The 19,428-nt window shown below is 27.1% G+C and overlaps 1 protein-coding gene across 1 annotated transcript in view; it reads left to right on the forward strand.

Annotated features, from left to right (window-relative positions):
- Nucleotides 1-17,740: 17,740 nt before the first annotated feature.
- The window catches only part of LOC145833547 (uncharacterized), a 36,689-nt gene continuing 35,001 nt past the window's right edge, over nucleotides 17,741-19,428 (forward strand). Inside the window, exon 1 of the mRNA XM_082940718.1 lies at nucleotides 17,741-17,928. The gene's annotated coding sequence lies outside the window, so the exon portion shown is untranslated. The remainder of the gene's footprint in view (nucleotides 17,929-19,428) is intronic.

A 19,428-nucleotide genomic window follows, 5' to 3' on the forward strand; every position in this document is an offset into this window, starting at 1 on the left:
TCAATGAATTAAACAACGGTAAAGGCAATAACAGCCACAGGAACATGGTATAATGTATATTTTAGTTATTAAATGTTTATATGATTAAATATAAATTTATAAAATTCAAGTTATATGCAATTAGGAAGCAGTTTAAGTTTAATAATATATAAAATAAAAGAATTAAGAAAACAAAGCACAAAAAACAAACTTGTTATAAAGCTTACAAAGCCCTGACCAATAATAAAGTTACAGCGACATACATAAAACTACAATGACTTAAACTGCATATATATTAAAAAAATAGTAAAATATTTAATTATTAAAATTATAGATCTTATACAGATATTTTACATGTATAAACCTACTTTGGCTTCTATTCTTTTTTTACCGTATTTATTATTTTTTTACAGAGCTCAGTTGAAGTGTGTTAATCCGTTAACACACAGAAACATATGTCAGTGTAATAAAAGAAGGATACTGTATAATTTGTTATCAATATATATTCCAGTGAGCTTTTTTTTGCTGGGATCTTTTGTTAACAAACACTTAAATTTATATTTTGAATAGTTATATACCAAGTAATAACAGTAATAAATATGCTAAGTATAAACCTGCAGTAAAAAGACCTCTAGCCGTTCTATTGGGCGTAGTAGTTTCAATTTTTAAATTTAAATTCAATATGCTTTCTAATCGTATCTAATTTTAATTTTGTTATAATTTAGATTTAACAATTATAAACATTCAATAAATAAAATATACATTATACCAAGTTTCAGCGGCCTTTATTGCCTTTACTATTGTTTGATTTATTAATTCAATAATTAATGTTTGTTGTTTTACTTTTTATTCACAATAGAGTACATACTACTTTTTTAAATTGAACCGCTCTATTAATTTTTCCAAACATAAGGAATAAATTATCTAACTTTGTAGTATAAATTATCTAGCTACTCCTAATGTTCATATATATTATGACGTAATTATTTGATACATTTTTTCAATGATTAGTAACAAGTAAACAAATAGAATTAATACTTCCTTCATCTTCATGTAAGTAGTTTATATTATGATTTGTTATCTTATTATGTATTTTACTTTAATGTATTTAATTTAAACTTAATAATTAAAATTATTATATAGTTTTGTAAAAGTCGGTTTTAACATTAAGTAATTATCTATTATTAACCTATAAAAATCTTATTATTTTCGTTTTGTATATTATTATAAAAACAATACAGTGTTTAACTCTTAAAATAGATTATGATAGATCTTTAGCTGTTAAATAATTCCGAAAATTAAAAAAAAAAATTAATACGAAAGTTATTGTAAACAAAAATAAATACAACATTATTAACAAAGCTTAATGATATACAAGAAACTGAAAAAATTATGGCTTAAAATCTCATGCTTAAAATTTTTAATTTAACATTTTAATAAACCAAAAAATGGTTACTATTACTGAATAAAGTTTTGCTATGAAGTATAAAAAATTATTACTCAAGTAGGTCTTACAAAAGCAAAACTTAATAACACTAAACTTAATTGAGAATCCAAAAAATATATAAAAGTAATATATAGAGTTTCATTGTAACTTGTACTTATATTACCTGTATTAAAGTTTTATACATGTATATGCAACACAGATGTTCTTGTGCTAAAACTTTATTTCAACTAACGGCGTTTCACTGCTCTCAAATAAATTTAAGAACAGATCTACGGAGTCTATAAAATGTTAACACACATTAGAAAAAAAGCAGAAAAAAGCATGTATAATTATGTATAGTATTTATCTAGGTAGTAATTATAAATGGACTTTATGGTTTAAAAACAAAGTTTGGGATAAAAGCATAAAATTATAAAATTGTCTACAAAAAAAACAAATTTAATAAAAGTAGGCACTAACCTCAAAAAGCTCTAAGAATAGGCAGGTTTTAAAAATGAAAATTAAATTGAGTGTGCAGAAATGTTACGTCATAATAATTTTAACAAATTGTTCAATAATTTATACAGCTTAAAAACATGAAGTATTAAACTTGCAAGTATATGTGAGTTTTGTGAAATAAATTAGTACATAAATAGACAGAGTTATTTAAAGTAGAATCGTCGGTTATGGGGACAGATATTCGATAAATCTTGCCGCTTATTCAGAAGTAGGTCTTTATCTTCTGCTGCAATTACTGCTCTTTCTGTATTGCAAGTTGGGCAAATTCTACTTACTCCGTTGGATGCATGTTTGATCTTTGAAACAATACTCCACTCCATGTTTGGCCTTTTACCGTACCTGTGAAAAAAGCTCCAGACATAATCCGATAAACGCGTGCTTTGTTTTTTATTTATATTTTTAAAAGTATGTTTATGATTAGCATATCTATCCTTGAAACTACCTGCTGTACTTCCGATATAAATTTTATCTGGGCCCTTACTTTCAACTTTAACTTTATAAATTACATTTTTAATTAAACAATTACCTTTTAATGGGCAGTTATCTTTGTTTAGTTTACGGCAATTACATGTTTTAGGCATATTACTTAACTTATTACTATTAGGGTTAGTTGGTTTTGAATATTTATTTATAGTTTTATTGTTATGCATTTTACTTATACTTTTAGCGCTATTATCACTTACTTGTTCTAAGTTTTCTTTTATCATTTTAGAAATACTTCTAGTTATACGTTGATTATTATAATCTACACTATTGTTAGTACTATTGATATGGATAAGTAATATGCCTAAAACATGTAATTGCCGTAAACTAAACAAAGATAACTGCCCATTAAAAGGTAATTGTTTAATTAAAAATGTAATTTATAAAGTTAAAGTTGAAAGTAAGGGCCCAGATAAAATTTATATCGGAAGTACAGCAGGTAGTTTCAAGGATAGATATGCTAATCATAAACATACTTTTAAAAATATAAATAAAAAACAAAGCATGCGTTTATCGGATTATGTCTGGAGCTTTTTTCACAGGTACGGTAAAAGGCCAAACACGGAGTGGAGTATTGTTTCAAAGATCAAACATGCATCCAACGGAGTAAGTAGAGTTTGCCCAACTTGCAATACAGAAAGAGCAGTAATTGCAGCAGAAGATAAGACCTACTTCTGAATAAGCGGCAAGATTTATCGAATATCTGTCCCCATAACCGACGATTCTACTTTAAATAACTCTGTCTATTTATGTACTAATTTATTTCACAAAACTCACATATACTTGCAAGTTTAATGCTTCATGTTTTTAAGCTGTATAAATTATTGAACAATTTGTTAAAATTATTATGACGTAACATTTCTGCACAACTCAATTTAATTTTCATTTTTAAAACCTGCCTATTCTTAGAGCTTTTTGAGGTTAGTGCCTACTTTTATTAAATTTGTTTTTTTTGTAGACAATTTTATAATTTTATGCTTTTATCCCAAACTTTGTTTTTAAACCATAAAGTCCATTTATAATTACTACCTAGATAAATACTATACATAATTATACATGCTTTTTTCTGCTTTTTTTCTAATGTGTGTTAACATTTTATAGACTCCGTAGATCTGTTCTTAAATTTATTTGAGAGCAGTGAAACGCCGTTAGTTGAAATAAAGTTTTAGCACAAGAACATCTGTGGTATACATTCCGATAAGCTTAGCTTATCAGGATCTCCAGGATTTAACGCCTTATAACGTTACATCTTGTATATGCAACATATATACATTTATATAAAATGTAATAATAGACCGAACTCACATAAAAGGCTATTGTGGGAAAAAAAATTGTACGTTTAGGTTTTACTTAACGCGTTGAAATTTTAAAAAATTGCAACTCAGCTTTATGACGTAATTATCTAACGGTTTAAACTAAGGTTTAATCTCACGGCTGAAATCCAAGCTCTGTAACTAGACTTTCGCTGATGTTTTCATTGAACGGTTTGAATTAGTATAATTTAGTGTACTAATGGAAATATTTTCGTTATGATTTGCTGTTGTTTTGAATTTAAAAGTTTTGCTAAATTACCTTAAATATGTTCAAAGTGTAGAATTCATTTAAACTTAGTTTATGCACTCCTGAGAGATAATCTTAACATCTATGCACTCTTTAGCTTTTTTAGTGTCGTAAAAACTAAACGAATTAAATACATCAAAATTGTAACATTTAGCGTTTTAAAGCTTTAATTTGTCAAAAAGCTGCATTGCAAAATTGATTTTAACGAAAGCTGTAGCTTAAAAAATCAAAATCATACAATTTTATGTTACAAAAATTTGCACAACTTGAAGTTACTATTCACTACGTTAAATGTTTGATTTTCAAAACGATATAAATTGTGATTTTCTTATACTTATTTTTAATGAATGTTTTCTGGGTTTACACAAGTGGCAACACATAAAGAGTCATAGGGGGTGTGGAGCAAAATAAATTGCTTTCTATACAGTTATCACTCGTACTTCAACATTCCATTTTTGATGTATTAACATAACTGCATATTGTCATATTAAATTCAATAACATTAGAGGTAGTTTAAGTTACTGCGTTCCCGCTAGGACGTTATCACGCGTCATTTCAGATGTTTTAATTTTTGTAGATTCGTAACTTTTTTGAGCTAGCTACGTCCCTGCTATAATGTAACACTTTACAGCGTTTAGCAGTCAAAAGTGGCTTTCTTTTTTTTTTCTCTCAAACTATTACCTTAAGAGCTCGAGCTACGCTCGATCGAGGCTTTTAGTTGCTTTGAGTTTTGACGCACTAACAGTGTTGTATTTATGTAAGTATTGTTATTTCTTTATAAAGAGTGATGTATTTCCCATCGTTAGTAGCGTAACAATGGCGACTATTTTTCATCTTGAATTTTAAGTCAAAGTAGTTGATTTTGTGTTATTTTTTAGAAATTTGCTGTATTTTGTCGCACTTTAATTCATTGATAATACACCTTTTAGTTTTTAGACTTGATTTCATTGTACAAGTAGTTTAAGAATTATAACAATCTTACTACTTCAATAAATCGTCTAAGTTTAAATACTTTACTGCTTATAACCCTATCTCAATAAGTAGCAGCTTAGGTCCAATCAGCACTTATAACCTATTAGAATAATAGTACTATAAGTTTAATATACATTTGATAAACCGACTTTACTAATTAAAAAGTCGCTCTAATCACTAGCTTAAGTAACTATCAACGATATTGTTATAACAGCGCGTTAAGTCAGTAATTGCCACGCCCGCGTATAAAATAAGTAACAATCTCGTGTGATTAGTTCAACAAAACGAGTTTTTGAAGATACAGATAAAACTTTACGATCACAAATAGTTAAACTTCTATTTAACTAATGATATTCTAAGTGTTTTAAAGCAGAGTTATTTGAAGTGTGCCTCTTATCCAAGTTGTACTTTTTTTTAGCTTTTGTTATCTCCATTTTTTTTTTTAAATATAAGTCTTGTAGATGCTATGTAAGCTTTTAATTTCCCTGGTATGGTGAAGAATAGTCCATTTGTTGTCGTAATTAATTTTGCTGTTTTTCAAATGCCAAATGTATTTTGATAATTCGGTACTGTTGTCTTTATAAGTTTTGAAGTTATTATTCCTGTACCATCAAATTTTAAAGGTGCCTCCAGTTAATCCAATATAATCCTTTGTAGATGGTATCGTAGCTTTGTAAACTACATTTTTTATTTAAATTTTTTTATCCAATTGGCATAATTCTTAGAGCGGCAGTTAAAGGATGGAATAACAGTGGTTTTGTTTGTTTTTTTTTGTTTTGGTGAGCGAATACATAACTGAAAAGTTCTTCGTGCACCAGATCCTAGGATCAAATACTTTTAGCGTTATTTTGTAGTTCAACAATCTAAAATAAACTAGAATGTTGGTTTTGCTTATAGTTTTTTATTCTATTTTTTGTTATGACTTTGATATTTTCAGCTATAACAGGGGTCGGCAGCCTTATGTGACTCGCGGGCCAATTTTCTTAGAAAAATTTGATCGCGGGCCGCACTATTTAGAAAAAAAACCTTTGAGCAAAACAAAAAAAATTATCTAAAAAAATTATAGTAATCAATAGAAAAATATTATTTAAGATCAAAATTATAACAAATTAAGGAATAATAAACCATTAATAGAGAGTATTTATTGAACTAAGAGCCTAAATGTAAGTTTTTATCACAATAAATATACTTTTTATTGTTTTTAAAATGTTTTTTTTTTGCTTAAAAGGAGCTCGCGGGCCGCAGATTTTGACCTAAAGGGCTGCATTTGGCCCGCAGGCCGCAGTTTGCCGACCTGAGCTATAAGACAGTTTACAATTATTTTTATTTAATATTTTGCTTAGTATTTCGCTTTGTTTCTAGTGTTTGTTAATAACTTTGAAAAGTGCTTTGCCTATAATAGTTTTTTATGGATTGGCAGAAAGGAGGATTAAAGTAAAGGTTTTATATACTGATTTTAAATACTTATGTATTGTAAAAATTTGTTTTTATAAGACCTACTTGAGCATTAACAATTTATCCTTCCATAGTAAAAATCATTACAGTAATAGTAACCATTTTTCAGTATGTTTAAAGAATTTAATTTTAATAATCTTATTCAAATAGAATAACTCTATTTGAATAAGATGTTATTCAACTGATGATCTCGTTTGATTTAGTTCAAACGAGTGAAACGTTGTTTAGTTAATAAAATTTTGAATTTATCATTCTTATCACTAAGTCGAGAACTTTTATTGTGATCTACTTAGTAAAAAGTATACAACATTCAAAGGACTAACAAATCTAACCTACCGACTAGAAAAATGGTCTTACTATTTTAGAAAACATTAAAAATGTGTTTAGGTCTGTTGGTTTCGGAGCAAAACATTTTGAAATTTAAAGCAGTACAAAGAATATTGTAAAAAAGATTAAGTGTTTTAAAGCATTCAAAAAGCATATGAAATGATTTTTTGACGTTTCCTTTTTTTATTATAACTTTTTTGGGAACCTTACAGAACTGTTTTATAAGGACCTGTTGTTTAAAAGATATCGAGTCATGCACCACGGGCGTATTTAGGCGTAATATCTTAAATGTACCTGCGCTATACTACCTGTGTTGGCCCTAAAGTAGAGAAGTAAAACGTCTAAGGATGTATGTTTGGTTATATATGTAACGCGGGCATAGCGGTTACTGACTATAACGCGCTAATATCAAGTAAATCTATAGTTAGTTTATAAGTGTTTAGACCGATATAGCTAATTAATATAGTAAGGTTATAAGTGTTAATTGAACTTATACTACTATTTAACTGAAGAAGGTTTATAAAGCTGTAGATAACTTTACTAGGTTTATAAAGTTGTAGATAACTTGTACTAGGTTTATAAAGTTGTAGATAACCTATAGTACTGTTTAATGAAAGTAGGCTTTTAAGGTTGTAGATAACTTATACTACTTATATAAATGAAATCGAGTCTGTAAGTTGAGAGTGTATTTACAATGATAAAATGTACGAAATAATACAACAAACAGTACTAAAAAATAATACGAATTAAAATACTTCAGCTTAACAGCCTTAATTAAAAACAATCGATTTAATGCTACAAACTGCTAAATGTTCTTGTGAAAGACAATAGAAGCAACAAAACATCGAACCAAGCCAAAAGCCACATTCAAGTGAATTAACTGCTTATAACATGAATTAATTTTAGAAAAGATAATGAAAAAAGGCGACTCTCGACCGCTAACCGCAGCAGAGCCTTACAGAAGAAAAAAAATCTAGTATTATTTACAAAATTAAAATGATGTTTAAACAGAAATATTACTTTTTTTAGCAGACTTGCTTGTGTTTTTTTAACTAAATTTTGAATATAAACAACCAAATCCATTAAATAAGATCACTTTTGTACTGTGCAGTACTTGTAACAACTAAAACTAGGTTTAATCAAAAGCCCTTATGGTGTCATGGTTATTTTTTTAAGATTCTACTTTTGAAGAGGAAACTATTAACTGATTTGCATAAAACAATTAAAATTTAGAGTACTAGTATAATTAATTAAACTCTACTATTTTTGAATTAGATATTGCGATTTTACTTCAAGGTTGCGAGATTTTCATCGTTATTCAAGTTGAACGTTATTCAAGTTGAACGAGAAAGTTGAACGAGATTTTCATCGTTATTGAAATTTTGTAAATAAGTTGTCTAATAGTAATCAATCTGGTGGTGTTGCATTTTTTGTTAGAGCTTGCCACTCTTATGAGATTGTAGAAGGTGTGTCTTTTGGGCAGTGTGATGTAGATGATTTGTGGATCTCTATTAAACTTGAAAACAATAAATCTTTTGTAGTTGGTAATGTATATAGACATCCAAGCACTACATTTGATAGTTTTAAAGAAAATTTCCTTAAAATTTTAGACCTATTAAATGAAAAGAATAAATATTTTATAATTGGTGGTGATATAAATATAAACTTGTTTAATAGAGATCAGCGTACTTTTGACTACTTGGATTGTATTTCTAGTGCTGGTGCTTTGCAATTTGTTGATTTGCCAACTAGGCATTCTGCTGATTATTTGTCTAGTTCTTTGATTGATCATGTTTATTCTAGTTTTGATTTTGAAAAGCTAAATGTTAATGTTGTGGATTATGATATATCTGATCATATGCCTGTTATCTGTGAAATTGAATGCAAAAAGTCCAAAAATGAGTATTGTGATCTGAGGTCCTTTCAGGACTTCAGTAAGTTTGAAGTTGGAGCTTTTCTGAATGACTTGAGTGTGAAATTGAGAGGCATGAACTTGTGTGCTGAAAATTGTGAAGATGTTAATAAATGTTGGGATGAGTTTGAGAGTATTTTTAGTGGGACGGTATTTGATCATGCTCCAGTCAAAATTTTAAGTAAAAAAGAACAAAAACTAAAAGCTAAACCGTGGATAACAAAAGGTATATTAATCTCAATTAACTTTAAAAACTTAATGTTTAAATTTGCCATTAAAGATAAAACAAGAAAATTTTCTGTTTGTTTTAAAAAGTATCGAAATATACTAAACAGAGTGATAGAATGTTCCAAGCGACTTTATTATAAACAACTAGTTAAAAAGAATAAACAAAATAGTAAAAAATTATGGAAAATTGTGAATAATATCGTTTCCACTAAATCTACATCTAGTTGTAAAATAAAAGGTGTGCTTGATGAGTGTGGTGAAATTGTGAATGACCCAAAATGTGTAGGCAATCTAATGAATAAAAATTTTGTAAATATTGCTGACAATTTGTTAAAAAAGAGAAAAGATGTTGTTGATGTAAAGAATGATGAGTATTTGTCTGGTCCAGTTGAAAATGATTATGTCTTTAATGAAATTTCTGATAGTGAGATTCTGAATTATATTAAAACTTTAAATCCAAACAAAAGTGTGCGTTCTGATGTCCCTAATATTCGTTTTGTGAAGCTCAGTGCAAAAATAATTTCTCCTTATCTTTCTAAATTGTATAATAAATGTGTTGAGTATGGTGTGTTTCCTGAGTCGCTTAAATTTTCCGAGGTAATCCCTATTTATAAATCTGGTAAAAAAAATAACATTAATAACTACAGACCTATTTCTCTTTTATCCCCATTTTCGAAAATTTTTGAGTTTTTAGTGAGTGAGAGATTGAAAAAATTCTTTTTGTTGAATGAGGTGCTACATGAAAAACAGTATGGGTTTAGAGAGAATAGTACGACTGAACTAGCTGTGAATCAGATTGTTGATGAGTTAATTGAGGCTGGTGAGAGAAAATTAATAAATTGCTCTGTATTTTTGGATTTGGCTAAAGCATTTAACACGGTTAATCATAAAATTCTAATATCTAAACTTAAAAATTATAATATAAAAGGTTCAATGTTAAATTTACTTAAAGATTATTTAAAAGATAGAAGTCAATCAACGGTCATAAATAATGTTGTGTCTGAGCGTGAAATTGTGAATGTTGGAATACCACAAGGTTCTTGTTTGGGTCCTTTGTTGTTTCTTGTGTATATTAATGATATTTTTTCCTCTACTGAGATAAATATGAGATTGTTTGCGGATGATGCCTGCTTGAGCTACCAACATAGTGATCCTGAGTATTTAAATGAAATTATTAATAAGGAGTTGGTTAAAGTTGACAAATGGTTGCATGCTAATAAACTTTTTATTAATTATTCAAAAACTAAATTTTTGCTTTTTAATAAAACTTCAAAAAATTGTTAATTTAGTGTCAAGGTTAATGGTTTTCTTATTGAGCAGAGTGATAGTATAAAATACTTAGGTGTGGTTTTGGATGATAAGCTGAATTGGAAGAAACATTTGAGTTCTCTGAAATCGAAATTGTCTAGGAGTTGTTATGTTTTGTCAAAATTGAGATATTATTTGGACACATTTACACTTAAAATGGTATATTATAGTTTGTTTTATTCGCATATCCAGTATTGTATATCTGTTTGGGGTAGTGCTGCTGACTGTTACTTAAAACCAATTGTTTGTATGCAAAAAAGAGTGATCAGGTATGTTTGTCGTGTGCCTGCCTTGACAACAACAAACCCTTTATTTAAAAAAACTGGTGTGCTAAAATTAAAGGATGTGTATAAATTGCAAATTTGTAAGTTGATGCGTAATACTATAAAAGGGTTTGATGTAGAACACAATAGATTTACACTTGCTAGCTCTGTTCACACACACAACACAAGATTTTCAAAGAAAATGAATTTTGTAACTGAAAGACCTAGAACCAGACTCGGCCTAAACTGCTTTAGGTATTTGGGTCCCAAGTTTTGGTCTAGTGTCCCTGAAACTTTTAAAAACTTAAAGAAAGATCCTTTTAAATTTAGATATAAAAACTTTTTGTTGAATAACTACATGAAGTAGATCTAGAGTGCTTCTACATGTATGTTTTGTTTGAGTTGAAATTTGATTTATGTTATTTGGGCATCAGATTGTGATGTGTAGGTCTTTACTTTATATTGTCCTGGTAATGAAAGAGTGATTGTTATAAATTATTGTAATAAATTTGTTTATTGTTGAGTTATTTTACTTGTTTTTATTTTGTTATTGCGTTAGATTTAAGATAGTTTTTTATGTTTTTTATTAGAAATTAGATGTATAAGTATAAATTTAATACAAAATTTTTATTGATTTTTTTAAATTTTTGTTTTTGTTTTTAGTTTTTTTTTTTTTAATTTTATTGGAATTTTTGGAATTTTATGCAATTACATGGAATAGAAAAAGAAATAAATTATCAACAATTGACTAAAACTTATGTATAATCAAAATACACTTATACAGGGTTGCCACTCGGTCAGGAAAAGTCAGGAAATCAGGAAAAGTCAGGAAAAATTTGAAAAAATTACAAAAGTCAGGAAAAGTCAGGAAAAAATGGGGGGTTTTGAAAAAAAGTCAGGAAAAGTCAGGAAATTTGATAAAAAAAAAAAATTCAGATTTTGTCAGTTTAAATTTACAAAATTCCTTGATTTCCAAAGCCTTCAAGTGGTTAAAATTAATTAAAAGTCCTTTAAAGTCAGAAAAAAATTCCAAAATTTTCCTAGAAATTTACAAAAATATTTAATTTTATTTCCAATGCCTTCAGCTGGTATAAATTACTAAAATATCCTTTATTAAACTGCAAAAATTTTCTATTAACATATTGAACAAGTACCCTACTTGAACAAGCAAATTTTGTAAGCTTTTTAGTACTGATGATCTGTAGCAAGGACACTTCCATAGTGAAACTGTGATATATACACAAAAGTTTATCTAGCATAATTTTAGAATCAAATAGTTTTTTGTTTAAGTAAACAATTGAGTTCTTTTGAACTAAGCAGTTAGTTTAGTATTTTATGTAACAAGTTAATGTGTATACTTTACCTCTTTATAATTTTTAAAAATTTGTTTGAATTTATAAAATAAGTTATAAGAGAGGTATGCCAAGATTAAGTTTACTTATTATTTGTTGGACCAACACTGAAGGTGATGAGAGCATCGATCAATTTAGAACTTTGATAAATTGCCCAATTAATGTATTAAAGTTTAAAAGTTTCAAGCGAAGTCAAGATCGTTTGGACAAGTTTTACTTTGAAACATTGGGAGTTGGTACCAAATCTTCTCTCGGAAAACTGTTGCAATCATTGTTTGTTTTGCACAATGGACGGGCGGAGGTGGAACGAGGGTTTAGCATTAATAAAGCTCTGCTTGAAGATATCATGAAAGAAGAAAGTATTATATCCAGAAGAAGAATTAAAGATTACATGTATGCTTACAAAATAGAGCCATATCAAGTAAACGTCTCGAAAGATATGCAGATGTCTGTAGCCACCGCAAGATCAAGGTATGTTGTATTTTTTAGAGTGTTATGTTTTGGTGTTAGAGTAATATTTTATAATTAAAGTTCGTTTAAGTATACTTTTAATATAGATTTTTTTTAAACTAGATATCAAGAATTTTTAAAAATCAAAGGTATGAAGAGATGGAAGATGAGGAGGAATCAGAGGCAGCAGAATTGGAGGTAAAAATAAATGAGTGCCAAAAGAAAAGAAATGAAGCTTACTAGTTGTGGCTTGATTTAGAGAAAAAATTCTCTTCAACAAGTGTAGCGGCAGCAGATGAGAGCGATTTAAATAAAATTAGGGAAATGATTTTAATTGCCAAGAAAATGAAGCGGAATGCAGACCAGATGAAGGAAACCATGACTTCATTAGATGAAGAGGTTGAAGTGCTAATAAAAAAACGGAGAAAATAAATTTTAGTACATACATTTAAAAAAACAGTATTTGATTAAGTTCTTTATTGTTTTAATGTTTTAACTGTAAAAGTTCGTTATTGTTTTAAGGTTTGAGTCGTGAAAGTTCCTTATTTATTTAAGGTTTTAATTGTAAAAGTTCCTTATATGTCGTTTCGTTTATTTAGATACATTTATACTATAGAAGTTCTTAAAAATTGTGTTCTTTATTGTTTTAAGGTTTCAACTGTAAAAATTTGTTATTGTTTTAAGATTTTAGTTGTGAAAGTTCGTTATTAATTCAAGGTTTTATTTTTACTTATTTTATTTGTTCTTTTTTTATTTTTATTATTATTTTTTGAGTTTTGTACAAACTTAATACTTTCAAATTTTAAAAACTCTTATTATTTATCGACTTAATTGTTGATATATATGTATATATTATTATCCATACAAGTAGTATTTATTTTTCAGACTACAGTATTTCTTTATTCTAGTTAGTTTTTTATGTTTTTAGAAATAAATACTTTTAATTAGATATTTGTTTATTTGAGTTTGCAACAGCTGATTGTGAGTTCACACTGGTGGCAGTGATCACATGATTGGATTGTTGGTGTGTTTTTTGTTGTAGTGTCGGCAAATACTTACTTGGGGATTTGAGCTTCATGATTTTCCCACACTTTGTGGTTTTTAGTGTTGAGATTTTAACCTTGTGAGTGTTTGCTAAATGACGTGCCACCAAAGGTTTTTTTCATAAAGGGTTAGGATTAGTTTTTATTTCAGTTAGTTAATTTTTTTTTTTCTTTATTAATACATAGACTTTTTTATTTTTAGTTAAAAGGTAATTTTTTTTCTTAGTAAATTTAAAGATAGGGCAGGTGGAATAACATGTGATGAGCTCAAACTCACTTGCTTGACCTTCAGAAAACGTTTATCGTTGCAGAGGGGAGAGTGAGTATTTTCTGATGTTTTTCTACCTTTAAAAAAAAAAAAAAAAAAAAAAAAAAGAACTACCCTTATTTACTTTTATAAAATAAACTTATGTGAAGCAAACATTTTTTTGTTTATTATATAATTTGAAATTTAATTACACTAAATCAGATCCCGCTAGTATTTTAGCTCGTAATTGTGTTTTTGATTTTTTTGAAGTTTTGGTTCATATAGTTTACTAAAATCTGACCATGTGCGCTTCATTTCAACTTCTCAACAACGAAATCAAAATAGTGGTATTTCAATTTTTTTTAAAGCCTCATTTAAATAAAAATAATCTATGTTATTATAGCTTTCGAAAATACTTTTGAACAAATTTTTTCTGGTACACGTGTATAAAAGAAATTTATTCTAACTTAGTAAGATACAATTTCTGATGAGCCTTACTACGAAAGTACTAAAATAAATTTAAGAAAAATGAAATGTTTTTGTTATATTTTTTAAAGAAGATACTTTTATACTACTGATGCTAAAAATCAGTAAATCTGTTATAGTGATATTTCAAACTTTAACCGATGATTTAAGTATTTACAAATAAAAAATTATAATGTTTAAGTATATCTAAAAGTTTTTTCTACTAACTTATAGTTTACTAAAAGTTTTAGTTCTTGTTTCAAATTTATAATTTGTAAGTTATTTAAAACCTTGTCTCTAACTTTTAATTTTTTTTGTGTATGTGTCAACTTCTGGTTTCAAACTTGCAACAATTCAACAACTCAAAGAATTTAAAAAGCCGTCATAAAGACCCCTACGCCATTAACCCACACATTTTGTCTTAAAATTTCAACCAAAAATTGATATCTACGTAACATATATGTAAATTTAACAAATATAAACTAATGAAAACCTTGTTACTTGTTTCAAACTTATAAATTACTTAGTTTTTACCAATTTTTAGTCAATTTTAAGCATTTACTAATACTATCTTCTCTATGACTTAAATGTTTTTATTTACAATTATTTATTAATATTAATAGTATCATTGCCCTGGACAAGATGTTAAAAAGGTTTCCGTGGTGTACGACTCGATAACCGAAAAGTTCTTTGTGCACCAGGACCTAGGAACAAATATTTTGAGCGGTTTTGTTCAATATCATATCTTTTAGCGACAAATTGTTTATGTAATAGATTTTTGAAAACAAAAGTAGAAGTTTAGATAATTTACTAGTAAAATATAATTAATATTTTAAATTTTTTTTAATACTTATTTATATTATAAAATGACAAATTTTAAAAAAAAATAATAAAAGTTTAATTAAATTTAGGTTTTTATTTTGTATTGCAGAAACACGTGTTGTATAACTTTTTTAATGGAATACAATTGTTAGTTGGGTTGTTGTATAAAACTAAATACAAAAAAATTGAGTTTGAATTTTGATTCTATATAAATAAAGCAAAAACTATTAGACGTAGTTTACTAATTAGAAATTTGTGTATTAAAAATATATTTTAAGTAAAACTATCTAAACATTAAGTGTTTAGATCTAACTATCTAAACAATTTTGCACGAAGGGTAAATTTTGCACGAGCGTCACTTTAGCATGAGGGGACACTTTTGCACGACGTCACTTTAGCACGAGGAGACACTTTTGCACGGTCGTCACTTTTGCACGCAGGGTCATTTTTTTACGGCGTCATTTTTGCGCGAGAAGACACTTTTGCACGGCGAAATTTTTTCACGATGACAGTTATTACGGCAACATTGTGGCAAAACGATACTTTTGCACAACGTCACATTTTTACGATGAAATTTTTGCGCAGCAACATTTTTACACGATGACTTTTTTGCACGGAACATCAATTTTGCATTTTGGTAAAAAGTTTTAGCTAGCACCAAATCTGTAACATAAATAGAAACTAAAAAATAAAATTTTATAACATACTTATATTAAAGGTAAATAATGAAAGATTTCAAATCTTAAACAGTAAAAGTTTATGTTTGAACAAACTAACGGAAAGATAAAATAATTATAAACTTTATTTAATAAACGTGATTTACAAAAGATTCATACCAGGGACAAAAAATTTAATTTATTTAGAAACTAGGATAAAAAAATACTTTAAGTTTAAGTAAATTTTTCTAGTTTATTTTGAACCTTAATATATTAATCAACAGCTATACCTTTTTATATATTTTACTATACGGTTACAAGTTTAGTGTCCATATGATGGACCTAGGCATCAAAACCTAGACCACTTAAACTGAAAAACACATAAAGAAAATTAATAATAATAACAATAATAAACACAAATAGTTTATTTATTAAAACAAAGATAATAACATAATTTGATATAAAATTTATAGGTTAACATAAAAAGCAAAATTTTAACTACAAACTTAGACTTTTTACGCTTTGATGTAGAACGAACAGCATCAAATATTTAACTGCATTGACTAACAACAAAAATAAAAACCTAACGCTGGAAGGACATTTACAATAGACTGGTCAGATGATAAATCATTGAATACATTGAAAATTGACTTATTATTAATAGAGTAAAGATGCTGCTAATAAAATTGAACTATAAACTTAGCTAAATCTTAAATTAAATCAACGGTTGATAAAAATTACTTATTAGTTTTACTATCACAAACATAATTCAGATAAAACTTTTATCTTTAATCGAAATTCTTTAAAATTTTTGCAAGAAACTAATTCATTTGGTAGTTTGTTCCATATTTTAACTGACCGATAAAAAAAAAGAATTCTGCCAAGCCTCGTTATTGAAATATTGCAGCGGTTGAAGACTAATATTGTATATTTTTTTTGAACATAAGTTCAAACTTCCAAATGTTACTCTCTCATTGGCTTATCATGATCTTGCAACATTAGTAATGAAATAATCCAAGTTTAAATCAAAAAAATGCGCTATTTTATTGCTCTTTTTATTCTCACGCTAAATAAAAAGCAAAAAATTAACATCAAGTAAATTTTGAAATACCTTTACACTTCATAAATTAACTAATTTTTTTTTTTTCAATTTAACAATTGTTTAAAATTTGAATAAATTAAAAATATTTTTAACAACTATATAATGCTAATTATAACATCTCAAGAGAATTTAAGTAAAAAATAACATTCAAGATTCATGTTTTAAAGCCTTACTAATTTAGTTTATCTTTCTGTTTAAAAATTAACGAGACTAAGATGATTTTTATTAAAAGTATTCAAAATTGTTTTTTTTTTAATTAGAAAATGTGCACTCATCTAGTTAATTTAAATAAAGATTATAAATATAAATTAATGAATTATGGCACGTTAAAATATTGTTCTACGTTAATCTTCAAATAAAAACTTTTATTTAAGAACTATATTTAAGCACTTACGAGGTCTTTGACCGAAATTTAGTTTGTAAAATAAATTTTTGAAAGATTAAATTTATAAAGATTAAATTTGATTTAAAAATAAAAAAAACTTTTATGGTATATACCTTAAGCTTTTGAAATATAGTGTTACTATATTATATATGTTAACTAAATAGTTTTGAAAATAATGTAAGCTTCAACTAAGCAAATGGACTTCAAATACTATAGTATACACAATATTATCACAATTTTAAATTAGGCTAACATCAATTTTACTTATTTATGTGCTTTTAACTGTGTCACCATTACTACTGTTTATTATTATTGTTTATTGAACGAAAACGCTCAAATATTTGGTCCAAGGACCAGGTGTAAGAAAAAACCTTTCGAGTCATGCACCAGGATAAGTTTAAAGTCATGTCCAGGACAATATTTTTTTGAGTGTTATAAGATTTTGTTGTTTCATTCAAAAAATTTTATGTTAGCATCAATTTATAGGGTTAAATGATTTTACTTCATTGAAAAAATCTATACTTCGTGCTCAGTAAAGCGAAAGATCTGGTGGCCCGCTGCGAAGCCACCCTATTAAAACTATTTAAAGAAAATAGATTTTGGTAGCTGACAAAATTAGAATAAAAATGTTCTGTTGTAAGGCGCTACTAGTGTTAATAAAAAAAAAACAAATTAAATATTTTTTTGTAATAATTTTAGATAATAATATTCAAAGTTAATATTTGAAAAATAACTGCTGCAAACAAATATTAAATTTTATATACTATGCACCATTCAAAAGCTTCCTCTAAACCAAATTTAAAAAGAAAACTGCATAAGAATTTTTTAAACCAACCTGAAAGCAAAAAGTCTAAAGAATTAGTAAAAGATTTAGATGATGATGATATATTACTTAGCCAGGTCAACTTAGATGAAATTGAGTTCAATGCTACTCAAGTTCAAGCACAACAGGAACATATTTTTATTCCAGAAAGGTTTGAAATATTTTAATACATTTAAAGTTCATGGTATTGATTTTCTATTTATTTTTTAAATCCAACACAATGTATTTAATTATACCTACTCAATGTAAACCACCAAAAACATGTTAATATTTTCATTGATAAAGTTACTAAACTATTTTTTTTATGGTAAAAATTTATAGTTTGTATTATAGAATATATATAAACATTTTGTGCTTCAAGTAAAGCTGTTTTTAATGTGAAGATTTTAACCTCTTCAGTGTTTGCCTCATGACAAGCCGTTAAGAGTTTTTTTCCATTAATAAATAACTTTTTTATATACTACCTTTTGAAAGACAGTTAGAGGGAAGCTCTACATAAAATTTATTTTTAGCAAAGCTATTGCACATATTTTTCATAGTAATTAAACACTATCTTTCTTCTATTTAAACAATAATAAATCATTTTTTGACAGTCAGGTAAGTAAGTTCATCATGTTTAATTATACCTGCCCCTTTAAAATGTTACTTTAAACAAAAATTTCAAACTTTCATATATAAAAGCCAAGAAGATAAAAATATTGAGTAGGTTTTTGTTTTTTCATTAGTCTTTTTTCAGTTACATTAAGAAATTTCTTAGTGTTTCGAGACTTAAGATTTTTAAAAACTTGTTAAGGGCATTTTTACAAAAATTAACACTGGCTACTTCTAAACTTAAACTCTTAACTTTATTTATACCCCCAATTTGGTTTGGGAAAGTAGCTTCAAGCTAAATAATACTGAGGCAAAACTTTCTTTAGCAGACCACATCAAGCTTGCAAGAAATACTTTTTTACAGTGTTTACTAATTACACAGACACACTTTGCAAATATTTACCATGTTAGTATCTTTAAGGCATTAAATTAAAGATACACTACTTATATTAAAAAAAAAAAACGTGCCCTTTTTTAAAAAATGTATAGCTTAGGCTAGTTAGAACTTTTATTTAACAAGGCTGGCTTACGCTTGCTTATTAATTTGAAAATTTTAGTCTGATTAGAGTATTTTTCTGTAATTTTAGATAGCTTTAATTTTTAGCTAGCTTTTATTTTTAGCTATTTTTTTAAGGTTTTTTATTAATCATTTTCTTTTTATTTTAGTATGTTAAATATTTAGGCTTGATTGAGGGCATTTTTTTACATATTGATGTTAATTTAATTATATTTAACTTAGCTAACAGTTGCTATTATGGTTTTATATAGCTAAATTGTTTTTGAGATATGTGTGTACAAAGTCAGAGAGCTCATAGGTGCCATATGGAAGGGCTACAGTAGAAATCCAAAAATAAGACTACTTCATTAAGAGCATAGGGGGGGTAATTAATTTTTCCACAATTTGATCTTATTTTATATAGTTTTTACTAAGCTACAAGATGCTTTTTACAGATTTTAAAAATTCAAAATAACTTTTGAGATACAGCCGGAAAAGTTGGAGGCAACAAAAGGTTTCTTTTGGGACGGCAAACTAAAATGGCAAAAATCGACTATTTCACTA

This window comes from Thalia democratica, chromosome 1, assembly GCF_965202585.1.
Source record: "Thalia democratica chromosome 1, ktThaDemo2.hap1.1, whole genome shotgun sequence".
Lineage (NCBI taxonomy): Eukaryota > Metazoa > Chordata > Thaliacea > Salpida > Salpidae > Thalia > Thalia democratica.